Here is a 9,026-nt window from a genome sequence, read left to right as displayed (position 1 = left end):
TCGATTTTAAAACTCGTACGAACCTCTTTGAATTACATTGCTGAATTGCTTACTTTTCACAATCAAATTTGCGCTACCTTTTTATTAAACCTCAGTCTGTAATGTCACTAAGAAAGAGAGAAGGTTTCATATATTTTATTTAATTTACGCACTAATTAAAAATCTTCGTAAGGAAAATGGCTCCACAAATCTCGCATCCCGCGTGGTCTAGTGTTTAGGATACCTGGCTCTCACCCCTGGAGGCCCGGGTTCAATTCCCGGCGCGGGACGGGTTCCATGGTGTAACGGTTAGCAACTCTGGACTTTGAATCCAGCGATCCGAGTTCAAATCTCGGTGAAACCTTGTCTTTTTTCATTTTCTCCAAAATAAACGAATCTTTTATGATATTTATCATCAAAAACCTGACAACAGCTTTAATAAATTTTCAGGTTCTTGCAGGTAACAGAAAGTGGAACCCCCTCATTTTAATACATAAAACAAACAAATGCAATTTTTGATGAGAAATTGTGATGAAAAGATATTTCTCTGATTTCAGTTAAGGTTCTGAAAAAGCTCTTATTTTTTCCTCATACACCCCCATTAACACAGGCGAAAAGCTTGCAAGAAGAAAAAAAAATGTATTTTAAATATTGCATATTCTAAAAAGTAAGATAGTAGACTCACCGAAAGACTCGAGGAGTATTTGCACAAGATTACTGGCAGTTTGATGCTTAATGTCTATTGGTAGCAGCAATCGCCATTATTTGAAGCTTAATTCACAGCACGTAAGGGCAATGAAGGAGAAAGGACGTAACATTACTTTTCAAATTTTTGAGCAAGACACCTGCAAAGTTGAAAACCGTAGATAGACTTACATTCAGAGTTTTTTCTTTTTAACATTATTTATACAGAAGCACCTACAAATGCGCCATTAAACACCCTATCCTGATTTTTCATCTTACCGATTGTGCTATCATATCTCTGTAAGTCCGCCATTATTGTCTCCCTTATTTTACCTGTAACCTGTCGAATGTGGTCTAGTGGTTAGGATTCCTGGCTTTCACCAGGCGGGCCCGGGTTCGATTCCCGGCATGGGAAAAGGTTCCATGGTGTAATGGTTAGCACTCTGGACTCTGAATCCAGCGATCCGAGTTCAAATCTCGGTGGAACCTTTAGTTTATCATCTAGATAAAGTGATATTTTTTTCTCTTGTAACATTGCAAAAACTGACGTATTCTTTATAAACTATCACATCTTCTCTAGAGTAGGGCAGAGATAAATTTTTCCTGTTTGTGTCAAACATGATGCTGCATATTAAATTTTAGTTGAGTAGAGAAAGGTAGGAAAATACTCTGAGAATTTAATCATCGTTGCTTTCCTGATTTAAGCAGGAACCCAGGCAAAAAAATTATTCGAAACCTGACTTTTCTGTGCAATACGTGTCCCATGTGGTCTAGTGGTTAGGGATTCCTGGCTTTCACCCAGGCGGCCCGGGTTCGATTCCCGGCATGGGAAAACAGCGACAGGCGATTATATTTACTTTTCCGTGTTCCCAGCCCAGAGTTTCGATTTTAAAACTCGTGCGAACCTCTTTGAATTACATTGCTAAATTGCTTACTTTTCACAATCAAATTTGCGCTACCTTTTTATTAAACCTCAGTCTGTAATGTCACTAAGAAAGAGAGAAGGTTTCATATATTTTATTTAATTTACGCACTAATTAAAAATCTTCGTTAAGGAAAATGCTCCACAATCTCGCATCCCCGCGTGGTCTAGTGGTTAGGATACCTGGCTCTCACCCAGGAGGCCCGGGTTCAATTCCCGGGCGGAACGGGTTCCATGGTGTAACGGTTAGCACTCTGGACTTTTGAATCCAGCGATCCGAGTTCAAATCTCGGTGGAACCTTGTCTTATTTCATTTTCTCCTGAATAAACGAATCTTTTATGATATTTATAATCAAAAACCTGACCACAAGCTTTATAAATTTTCAGGTTCTTGCAGGTAAGAGAAAGTGGAACCCTCATTTTAAATACATAAACAACAAATGCAATTTTTGATGAGAAATTGTGATGAAAAGATATTTCTCTGATTTTAGTTAAAGTTCTGAAATAGCTCTTATTTTTTCCTCATACCACCCCCATCCCCCATTAACACAGGCGAAAGCTTGCAAGAAGAAAAAAAATGTATTTTAAATATGCATATTCTAAAAAGTAAGATAGTAGACTCACCGAAAGACTCGAGGAGTATTTGCACAAGATTACTGGCAGTTTGATGCTTAATGTCTATTGGTAGCAGCAATCGCCATTATTGAAGCTTTATTCACAGCACGTAAGGCAATGAGGAAGAAAGGACGTAACATTACTTTTCAAATTTTGGAGCAAGACACCTGCAAAGTTGAAACCGTAGATAGACTTACATTCAGAGTTTTTTCTTTTAACATTATTTATACAGAAGCACCTACAAATGCTCCATTAAACACCCCATCCTGATTTTTCATCTTACCGATTGTGCTATCATATCCCTGTAAGTCGCCATTATTGTCTCCCTTATTTTACCTGTAACCTGTCCCATGTGATCTAGTGGTTAGGATTCCTGGCTTTCACCCAGGCGGCCCGGGTTCGATTCAAGGCATGGGAAAAGGTTTCATGGTGTAATGGTTAGCACTTTGGACTCTGAATCCAGCGATCCGAGTTCAAATCTCGGTGAGAACCTTTAGTTTAATCATCTAGATAAAGTATCTTTTTTCTTTTGTAACATTGCAAAAACTGACGTATTCTTTATAAACTATCACATCTTCTCTAGAGAAGGGCAGAGATAAATTTTCCTGTTTGTGTCAAACATGTGCTGCATATTAAATTTTAGTTGAGTAGAGAAATGTAGGAAAATACTCTGAGAATTTAATCATCGTTGCTTTCCTGATTTAAGCAGGAACCCAGGCAAAAAAATTATTCGAAACCTGACTTTTCTCGTGCAATACGTGTCCCATGTGGTCTAGTGGTTAGGATTCCTGGCTTTCACCCAGGCGGCCCGGTTTCGATTCCCGGCATGGGAAACAGCGACAGGCTATTATATTTACTTTTCCGTGTTCCCAGCCCAGAGTTTCGATTTTAAAACTCGTACGAACCTCTTTGAATTACATTGATGAATTGCTTATTTTTCAGGATCAAATTTGCGCTACCTTTTTATTAAACCTCAGTCTGTAATGTCACTAAGAAAGAGAGAAGGTTTTATATATTTTATTTAATTTACGCACTAATTAAAATCTTCGGTAAGGAAAATGGCTCCACAATCTCGCATCCCCGCGTGGTCCTAGTGGTTAGGATACCTGGCTCTCACCCAGGAGGCCCGGGTTCAATTCCCGGCGCGGGAACGGGTTCCATGGTGTAACGGTTAGCACTCTGGACTTTGAATCCAGCGATCCGAGTTCAAATCTCGGTGGAACCTTGTCTTTTTTTCATTTTCTCCTGAATAAACGAATCTTTTATGATATTTATCATCAAAAACCTGACAACAGCTTTATAAATTTTCAGGTTCTTGCAGGTAAGAGAAAGTGGAACCCTCATTTTAATACATAAACAACAAATGCAATTTTTGATGAGAAATTGTGATGAAAAGATATTTCTCTGATTTTAGTTAAAGTTCTGAAATAGCTCTTATTTTTTCCTCATACACCCCCCATACCCCATTAACACAGGCGAAAGCTTGCAAGAAGAAAAAAAAAATGTATTTTAAATATGCATATTCTAAAAAGTAAGATAGTAGACTCACCGAAAGACTCGAGGAGTATTTGCACAAGATTACTGGCAGTTTGATGCTTAATGTCTATTGGTAGCAGCAATCGCCATTATTGAAGCTTTATTCACAGCATGTAAGGCAATGAGGAAGAAAGGGACGTAACATTACTTTTCAAATTTTTGAGCAAGACACCTGCAAAGTTGAAACCGTAGATAGACTTACATTCAGAGTTTTTTCTTTTTAACATTATTTATACAGAAGCACCTACAAATGCGCCATTAAACACCCTATCCCTGATTTTTCATCTTACCGATTGTGCTATCATATCTCTGTAAGTCGCCATTATTGTCTCCCTTATTTTACCTGTAACCTGTTCATGTGGTCTAGTGGTTAGGATTCCTGGCTTTCACCCAGGCGGCCCGGGTTCGATTCCCGGCATGGGAAAAGTTTCCATGGTGTAATGGTTAGCACTCTGGACTCTGAATCCAGCGATCCGAGTTCAAATCTCGGTGAACCTTTAGTTTATCATCTAGATAAAGTGATCTTTTTTCTCTTGTAACATTGCAAAACTGACGTATTCTTTATAAACTATCACATCTTCTCTAGAGTAGGGCAGAGATAAATTTTCCTGTTTGTGTCAAACATGTGCTGCATATTAAATTTTAGTTGAGTAGAGAAAGGTAGGAAAATACTCTGAGAATTTAATCATCGTTGCTTTCCTGATTTAAGCAGGAACCCAGGCAAAAAAATTATTCGAAAACCTGACTTTTCGGTGCAATACGTGTCCCATGTGGTCTAGTGGTTAGGATTCCTGGCTTTCACCCAGGCGGCCCCGGGTTCGATTCCCGGCATGGGAAACAGCGGCAGGCTATTATATTTACTTTTCCGTGTTCCCAGCCCAGAGTTTCGATTTTAAAACTCGTACGAACCTCTTTGAATTACATTGCTGAATTGCTTACTTTTCACAATCAAATTTGCGCTACCTTTTTATTAAACCTCAGTCTGTAATGTCACTAAGAAAGAGAGAAGGTTTCATATATTTTATTTAATTTACGCACTAATTAAAAATCTTCGTTAAGGAAAATGGCTCCACAATCTCGCATCCCGCGTGGTCTAGTGGTTAGGATACCTGGCTCTCACCCAGGAGGCCCGGGTTCAATTCCCGGCGCGGGAACGGGTTCCATGGTGTAACGGTTAGCACTCTGGACTTTGAATCCAGCGATCCGAGTTCAAATCTCGGTGGAACTGTGTCTTTTTCATTTTCTCCTCAATAAACGAATCTTTTATGATATTTATCATCAAAAACCTGACAACAGCTTTATAAATTTTCAGGTTCTTGCAGGGTAAGAGAAAGTGGAACCCTCATTTTAATACATAAAACAACAAATGCAATTTTTGATGAGAAATTGTGATGAAAAGATATTTCTCTGATTTTAGTTAAAGTTCTGAAAAAAGCTCTTATTTTTTCCTCATACACCCCCCACCCCCATTAACACAGGCGAAAGCTTGCAAGAAGAAAAAAAAAATGTATTTTAAATATGCATATTCTAAAAAGTAAGATAGTAGACTCACCGAAAGACTCGAGGAGTATTTGCACAAGATTACTGGCAGTTTGATGCTTAATGTCTATTGGTAGCAGCAATCGCCATTATTGAAGCTTTATTCACAGCACGTAAGGCAATGAGGAAGAAAGGGACGTAACATTACTTTTCAAATTTTTGAGCAAGGACACCTGCAAAGTTGAAACCGTAGATAGACCTTACATTCAGAGTTTTTTCTTTTTAACATTATTTATACAGAAGCACCTACAAATGCGCCATTAAACACCCTATCCTGATTTTTCATCTTACCGATTGTGCTATCATATCTCTGTAAGTCGCCATATTGTCTCCCTTATTTTACCTGTAACCTGTCGAATGTGGTCTAGTGGTTAGGATTCCTGGCTTTCACCCAGGCGGCCCGGGGTTCGATTCCCGGCATGGGAAAAGGTTCCATGGTGTATTGGTTAGCACTCTGGACTCTGAATCCAGCGATCCGAGTTCAAATCTCGGTGGAACCTTTAGTTTATCATCTAGATAAAGTGATATTTTTTCTCTTGTAACATTGCAAAACTGACGTATTCTTTATAAACTATCACATCTTTCTCTAGAGTAGGGCAGAGATAAATTTTCCTGTTTGTGTCAAACATGTGCTGCATATTAAATTTTAGTTGAGTAGAGAAAGGTAGGAAAATACTCTGAGAATTTAATCATCGTTGCTTTCCTGATTTAAGCAGGAACCCAGGCAAAAAAATTATTCGAAACCTGACTTTTCTGTGCAATACGTGTCCCATGTGGTCTAGTGGTTAGGATTCCTGGCTTTCACCCAGGCGGCCCGGGTTCGATTCCCGGCATGGGAAACAGCGACAGGCGATTATATTTACTTTTCCGTGTTCCCAGCCCAGAGTTTCGATTTTAAAACTCGTGCGAACCTCTTTGAATTACATTGCTAAATTGCTTACTTTTCACAATCAATTTGCGCTACCTTTTATTAAACCTCAGTCTGTAATGTCACTAAGAAAGAGAGAAGGTTTCATATATTTTATTTAATTTACGCACTAATTAAAAATCTTCGTTAAGGAAAATGGCTCCACAATCTCGCATCCCCGCGTGGTCTAGTGGTTAGGATACCTGGCTCTCACCCAGGAGGCCCGGGTTCAATTCCCGGCGCGGGAACGGGTTCCATGGTGTAACGGTTAGCACTCTGGACTTTGAATCCAGCGATCCGAGTTCAAATCTCGGTGGAACCTTGTCTTTTTTCATTTTCTCCTGAATAAACGAATCTTTTATGATATTTATAATCAAAAACCTGACCACAGCTTTATAAATTTTCAGGTTCTTGCAGGTAAGGAGAAAGTGGAACCCTCATTTTAATACATAAACAACAAATGCAATTTTTGATGAGAAATTGTGATGAAAAGATATTTCTCTGATTTTAGTTAAAGTTCTGAAATAGCTCTATTTTTTCCTCATACACCCCCCATCCCCCATTAACACAGGCGAAAGCTTGCAAGAAGAAAAAAAAATGTATTTTAAATATGCATATTCTAAAAAGTAAGATAGTAGACTCACCGAAAGACTCGAGGAGTATTTGCACAAGATTACTGGCAGTTTGATGCTTAATGTCTATTGGTAGCAGCAATCGCCATTATTGAAGCTTTATTCACAGCACGTAAGGCAATGAGGAAGAAAGGGACGTAACATTACTTTTCAAATTTTGGAGCAAGACACCTGCAAAGTTGAAACCGTAGATAGACTTACATTCAGAGTTTTTTTCTTTTTAACATTATTTATACAGAAGCACCTACAAATGCTCCATTAAACCACCCCATCCTGATTTTTCATCTTACCGATTGTGCTATCATATCCCTGTAAGTCGCCATTATTGTCTCCCTTATTTTACCTGTAACCTGTCCCCATGTGATCTAGTGGTTAGGATTCCTGGCTTTCACCCAGGCGGCCCGGGTTCGATTCAAGGCATGGGAAAAGGTTTCATGGTGTAATGGTTAGCACTTTGGACTCTGATCCAGCGATCCGAGTTCAAATCTCGGTGGAACCTTTAGTTTATCATCTAGATAAAGTATCTTTTTTCTTTTGTAACATTGCAAAACTGACGTATTCTTTATAAAACTATCACATCTTCTCTAGAGAAGGGCAGAGATAAATTTTCCTGTTTGTGTCAAACATGTGCTGCATATTAAATTTTAGTTGAGTAGAGAAATGTAGGAAAATACTCTGAGAATTTAATCATCGTTGCTTTCCTGATTTAAGCAGGAACCCAGGCAAAAAAATTATTCGAAACCTGACTTTTCTGTGCAATACGTGTCCCATGTGTCTAGTGGTTAGGATTCCTGGCTTTCACCCAGGCGGCCCGGTTTCGATTCCGGCATGGGAAACAGCGACAGGCTATTATATTTACTTTTCCGTGTTCCCAGCCCAGAGTTTCGATTTTAAAACTCGTACGAACCTCTTTGAATTACATTGATGAATTGCTTATTTTCAGGATCAAATTTGCGCTACCTTTTTATTAACCTCAGTCTGTAATGTCACTAAGAAAGAGAGAAGGTTTTATATATTTTATTTAATTTACGCACTAATTAAAAATCTTCGGTAAGGAAAATGGCTCCACAATCTCGCATCCCGCGTGGTCTAGTGGTTAGGATACCTGGCTCTCACCCAGGAGGCCGGGTTCAATTCCCGGCGCGGGAACGGGTTCCATGGTGTAACGGTTAGCACTCTGGACTTTGAATCCAGCGATCCGAGTTCAAATCTCGGTGGAACCTTGTCTTTTTTCATTTTCTCCTGAATAAACGAATCTTTTATGATATTTATCATCAAAAACCTGACAACAGCTTTATAAATTTTCAGGTTCTTGCAGGTAAGAGAAAGTGGAACCCTCATTTTAATACATAAACAACAAATGCAATTTTTGATGAGAAATTGTGATGAAAAGATATTTCTCTGATTTTAAGTTAAAGTTCTGAAATAGCTCTTATTTTTTCCTCATACACCCCCCATACCCCATTAACACAGGCGAAAGCTTGCAAGAAGAAAAAAAAATGTATTTTAAATATGCATATTCTAAAAAGTAAGATAGTAGACTCACCGAAAGACTCGAGGAGTATTTGCACAAGATTACTGGCAGTTTGATGCTTAATGTCTATTGGTAGCAGCAATCGCCATTATTGAAGCTTTATTCACAGCATGTAAGGCAATGAGGAAGAAAGGGACGTAACATTACTTTTCAAATTTTTGAGCAAGACACCTGCAAAGTTGAAACCGTAGATAGACTTACATTCAGAGTTTTTTCTTTTTAACATTATTTATACAGAAGCACCTACAAATGCGCCATTAAACACCCTATCCTGATTTTTCATCTTACCGATTGTGCTATCATATCTCTGTAAGTCGCCATTATTGTCTCCCTTATTTTACCTGTAACCTGTTCCATGTGGTCTAGTGGTTAGGATTCCTGGCTTTCACCCAGGCGGCCCGGGTTCGATTCCGGCATGGGAAAAGTTTCCATGGTGTAATGGTTAGCACTCTGGACTCTGAATCCAGCGATCCGAGTTCAAATCTCGGTGGAACCTTAGTTTATCATCTAGATAAAGTGATCTTTTTTCTCTTGTAACATTGCAAAACTGACGTATTCTTTATAAACTATCACATCTTCTCTAGAGTAGGGCAGAGATAAATTTTCCTGTTTGTGTCAAACATGTGCTGCATATTAAATTTTAGTTGAGTAGAGAAAGGTAGGAAAATACTCTGAGAA

At 38.7% G+C, this 9,026-nt stretch overlaps 21 non-coding genes across 21 annotated transcripts; all 21 read left to right on the top strand.

Annotated features, from left to right (window-relative positions):
* The first annotated feature begins 196 nt into the window (after positions 1-196).
* On the top strand, positions 197-269 carry Trnae-cuc (transfer RNA glutamic acid (anticodon CUC)). The gene has a single exon. It is a non-coding gene; the product is annotated as a tRNA-Glu (tRNA).
* Positions 270-1,080: 811 nt separating this feature from the next.
* On the top strand, positions 1,081-1,152 carry Trnaq-cug (transfer RNA glutamine (anticodon CUG)). The gene has a single exon. It is a non-coding gene; the product is annotated as a tRNA-Gln (tRNA).
* A 270-nt stretch (positions 1,153-1,422) lies between these two features.
* On the top strand, positions 1,423-1,495 carry Trnae-uuc (transfer RNA glutamic acid (anticodon UUC)). Its single transcript has one exon. It is a non-coding gene; the product is annotated as a tRNA-Glu (tRNA).
* A 318-nt stretch (positions 1,496-1,813) lies between these two features.
* Trnak-uuu (transfer RNA lysine (anticodon UUU)) lies at positions 1,814-1,886 on the top strand. The gene has a single exon. It is a non-coding gene; the product is annotated as a tRNA-Lys (tRNA).
* A 660-nt stretch (positions 1,887-2,546) lies between these two features.
* Positions 2,547-2,618, top strand: Trnae-uuc (transfer RNA glutamic acid (anticodon UUC)). The gene has a single exon. It is a non-coding gene; the product is annotated as a tRNA-Glu (tRNA).
* A 2-nt stretch (positions 2,619-2,620) lies between these two features.
* Trnaq-cug (transfer RNA glutamine (anticodon CUG)) lies at positions 2,621-2,693 on the top strand. The gene has a single exon. It is a non-coding gene; the product is annotated as a tRNA-Gln (tRNA).
* Positions 2,694-2,961: 268 nt separating this feature from the next.
* Trnae-uuc (transfer RNA glutamic acid (anticodon UUC)) lies at positions 2,962-3,033 on the top strand. The gene has a single exon. It is a non-coding gene; the product is annotated as a tRNA-Glu (tRNA).
* Positions 3,034-3,277: 244 nt separating this feature from the next.
* Positions 3,278-3,351, top strand: Trnae-cuc (transfer RNA glutamic acid (anticodon CUC)). Its single transcript has one exon. It is a non-coding gene; the product is annotated as a tRNA-Glu (tRNA).
* Positions 3,352-3,353: 2 nt separating this feature from the next.
* Positions 3,354-3,425, top strand: Trnaq-uug (transfer RNA glutamine (anticodon UUG)). The gene has a single exon. It is a non-coding gene; the product is annotated as a tRNA-Gln (tRNA).
* A 663-nt stretch (positions 3,426-4,088) lies between these two features.
* On the top strand, positions 4,089-4,160 carry Trnae-uuc (transfer RNA glutamic acid (anticodon UUC)). Its single transcript has one exon. It is a non-coding gene; the product is annotated as a tRNA-Glu (tRNA).
* A 340-nt stretch (positions 4,161-4,500) lies between these two features.
* Positions 4,501-4,573, top strand: Trnae-uuc (transfer RNA glutamic acid (anticodon UUC)). The gene has a single exon. It is a non-coding gene; the product is annotated as a tRNA-Glu (tRNA).
* Positions 4,574-4,818: 245 nt separating this feature from the next.
* On the top strand, positions 4,819-4,890 carry Trnae-cuc (transfer RNA glutamic acid (anticodon CUC)). The gene has a single exon. It is a non-coding gene; the product is annotated as a tRNA-Glu (tRNA).
* Positions 4,891-4,892: 2 nt separating this feature from the next.
* Positions 4,893-4,964, top strand: Trnaq-uug (transfer RNA glutamine (anticodon UUG)). Its single transcript has one exon. It is a non-coding gene; the product is annotated as a tRNA-Gln (tRNA).
* A 739-nt stretch (positions 4,965-5,703) lies between these two features.
* On the top strand, positions 5,704-5,775 carry Trnaq-cug (transfer RNA glutamine (anticodon CUG)). Its single transcript has one exon. It is a non-coding gene; the product is annotated as a tRNA-Gln (tRNA).
* A 267-nt stretch (positions 5,776-6,042) lies between these two features.
* Trnae-uuc (transfer RNA glutamic acid (anticodon UUC)) lies at positions 6,043-6,114 on the top strand. The gene has a single exon. It is a non-coding gene; the product is annotated as a tRNA-Glu (tRNA).
* A 243-nt stretch (positions 6,115-6,357) lies between these two features.
* On the top strand, positions 6,358-6,430 carry Trnae-cuc (transfer RNA glutamic acid (anticodon CUC)). The gene has a single exon. It is a non-coding gene; the product is annotated as a tRNA-Glu (tRNA).
* Positions 6,431-6,432: 2 nt separating this feature from the next.
* Positions 6,433-6,504, top strand: Trnaq-uug (transfer RNA glutamine (anticodon UUG)). The gene has a single exon. It is a non-coding gene; the product is annotated as a tRNA-Gln (tRNA).
* A 1,388-nt stretch (positions 6,505-7,892) lies between these two features.
* Positions 7,893-7,963, top strand: Trnae-cuc (transfer RNA glutamic acid (anticodon CUC)). Its single transcript has one exon. It is a non-coding gene; the product is annotated as a tRNA-Glu (tRNA).
* Positions 7,964-7,965: 2 nt separating this feature from the next.
* Trnaq-uug (transfer RNA glutamine (anticodon UUG)) lies at positions 7,966-8,037 on the top strand. The gene has a single exon. It is a non-coding gene; the product is annotated as a tRNA-Gln (tRNA).
* Positions 8,038-8,699: 662 nt separating this feature from the next.
* Positions 8,700-8,770, top strand: Trnae-uuc (transfer RNA glutamic acid (anticodon UUC)). Its single transcript has one exon. It is a non-coding gene; the product is annotated as a tRNA-Glu (tRNA).
* A 2-nt stretch (positions 8,771-8,772) lies between these two features.
* On the top strand, positions 8,773-8,844 carry Trnaq-cug (transfer RNA glutamine (anticodon CUG)). Its single transcript has one exon. It is a non-coding gene; the product is annotated as a tRNA-Gln (tRNA).
* Positions 8,845-9,026: the final 182 nt, after the last annotated feature.

This window comes from Uloborus diversus, chromosome 5, assembly GCF_026930045.1.
Source record: "Uloborus diversus isolate 005 chromosome 5, Udiv.v.3.1, whole genome shotgun sequence".
NCBI lineage: Eukaryota > Metazoa > Arthropoda > Arachnida > Araneae > Uloboridae > Uloborus > Uloborus diversus.
Note: the sequence above shows the minus strand (reverse complement) of the source record. Positions and strands in the feature narration are given on the sequence as shown.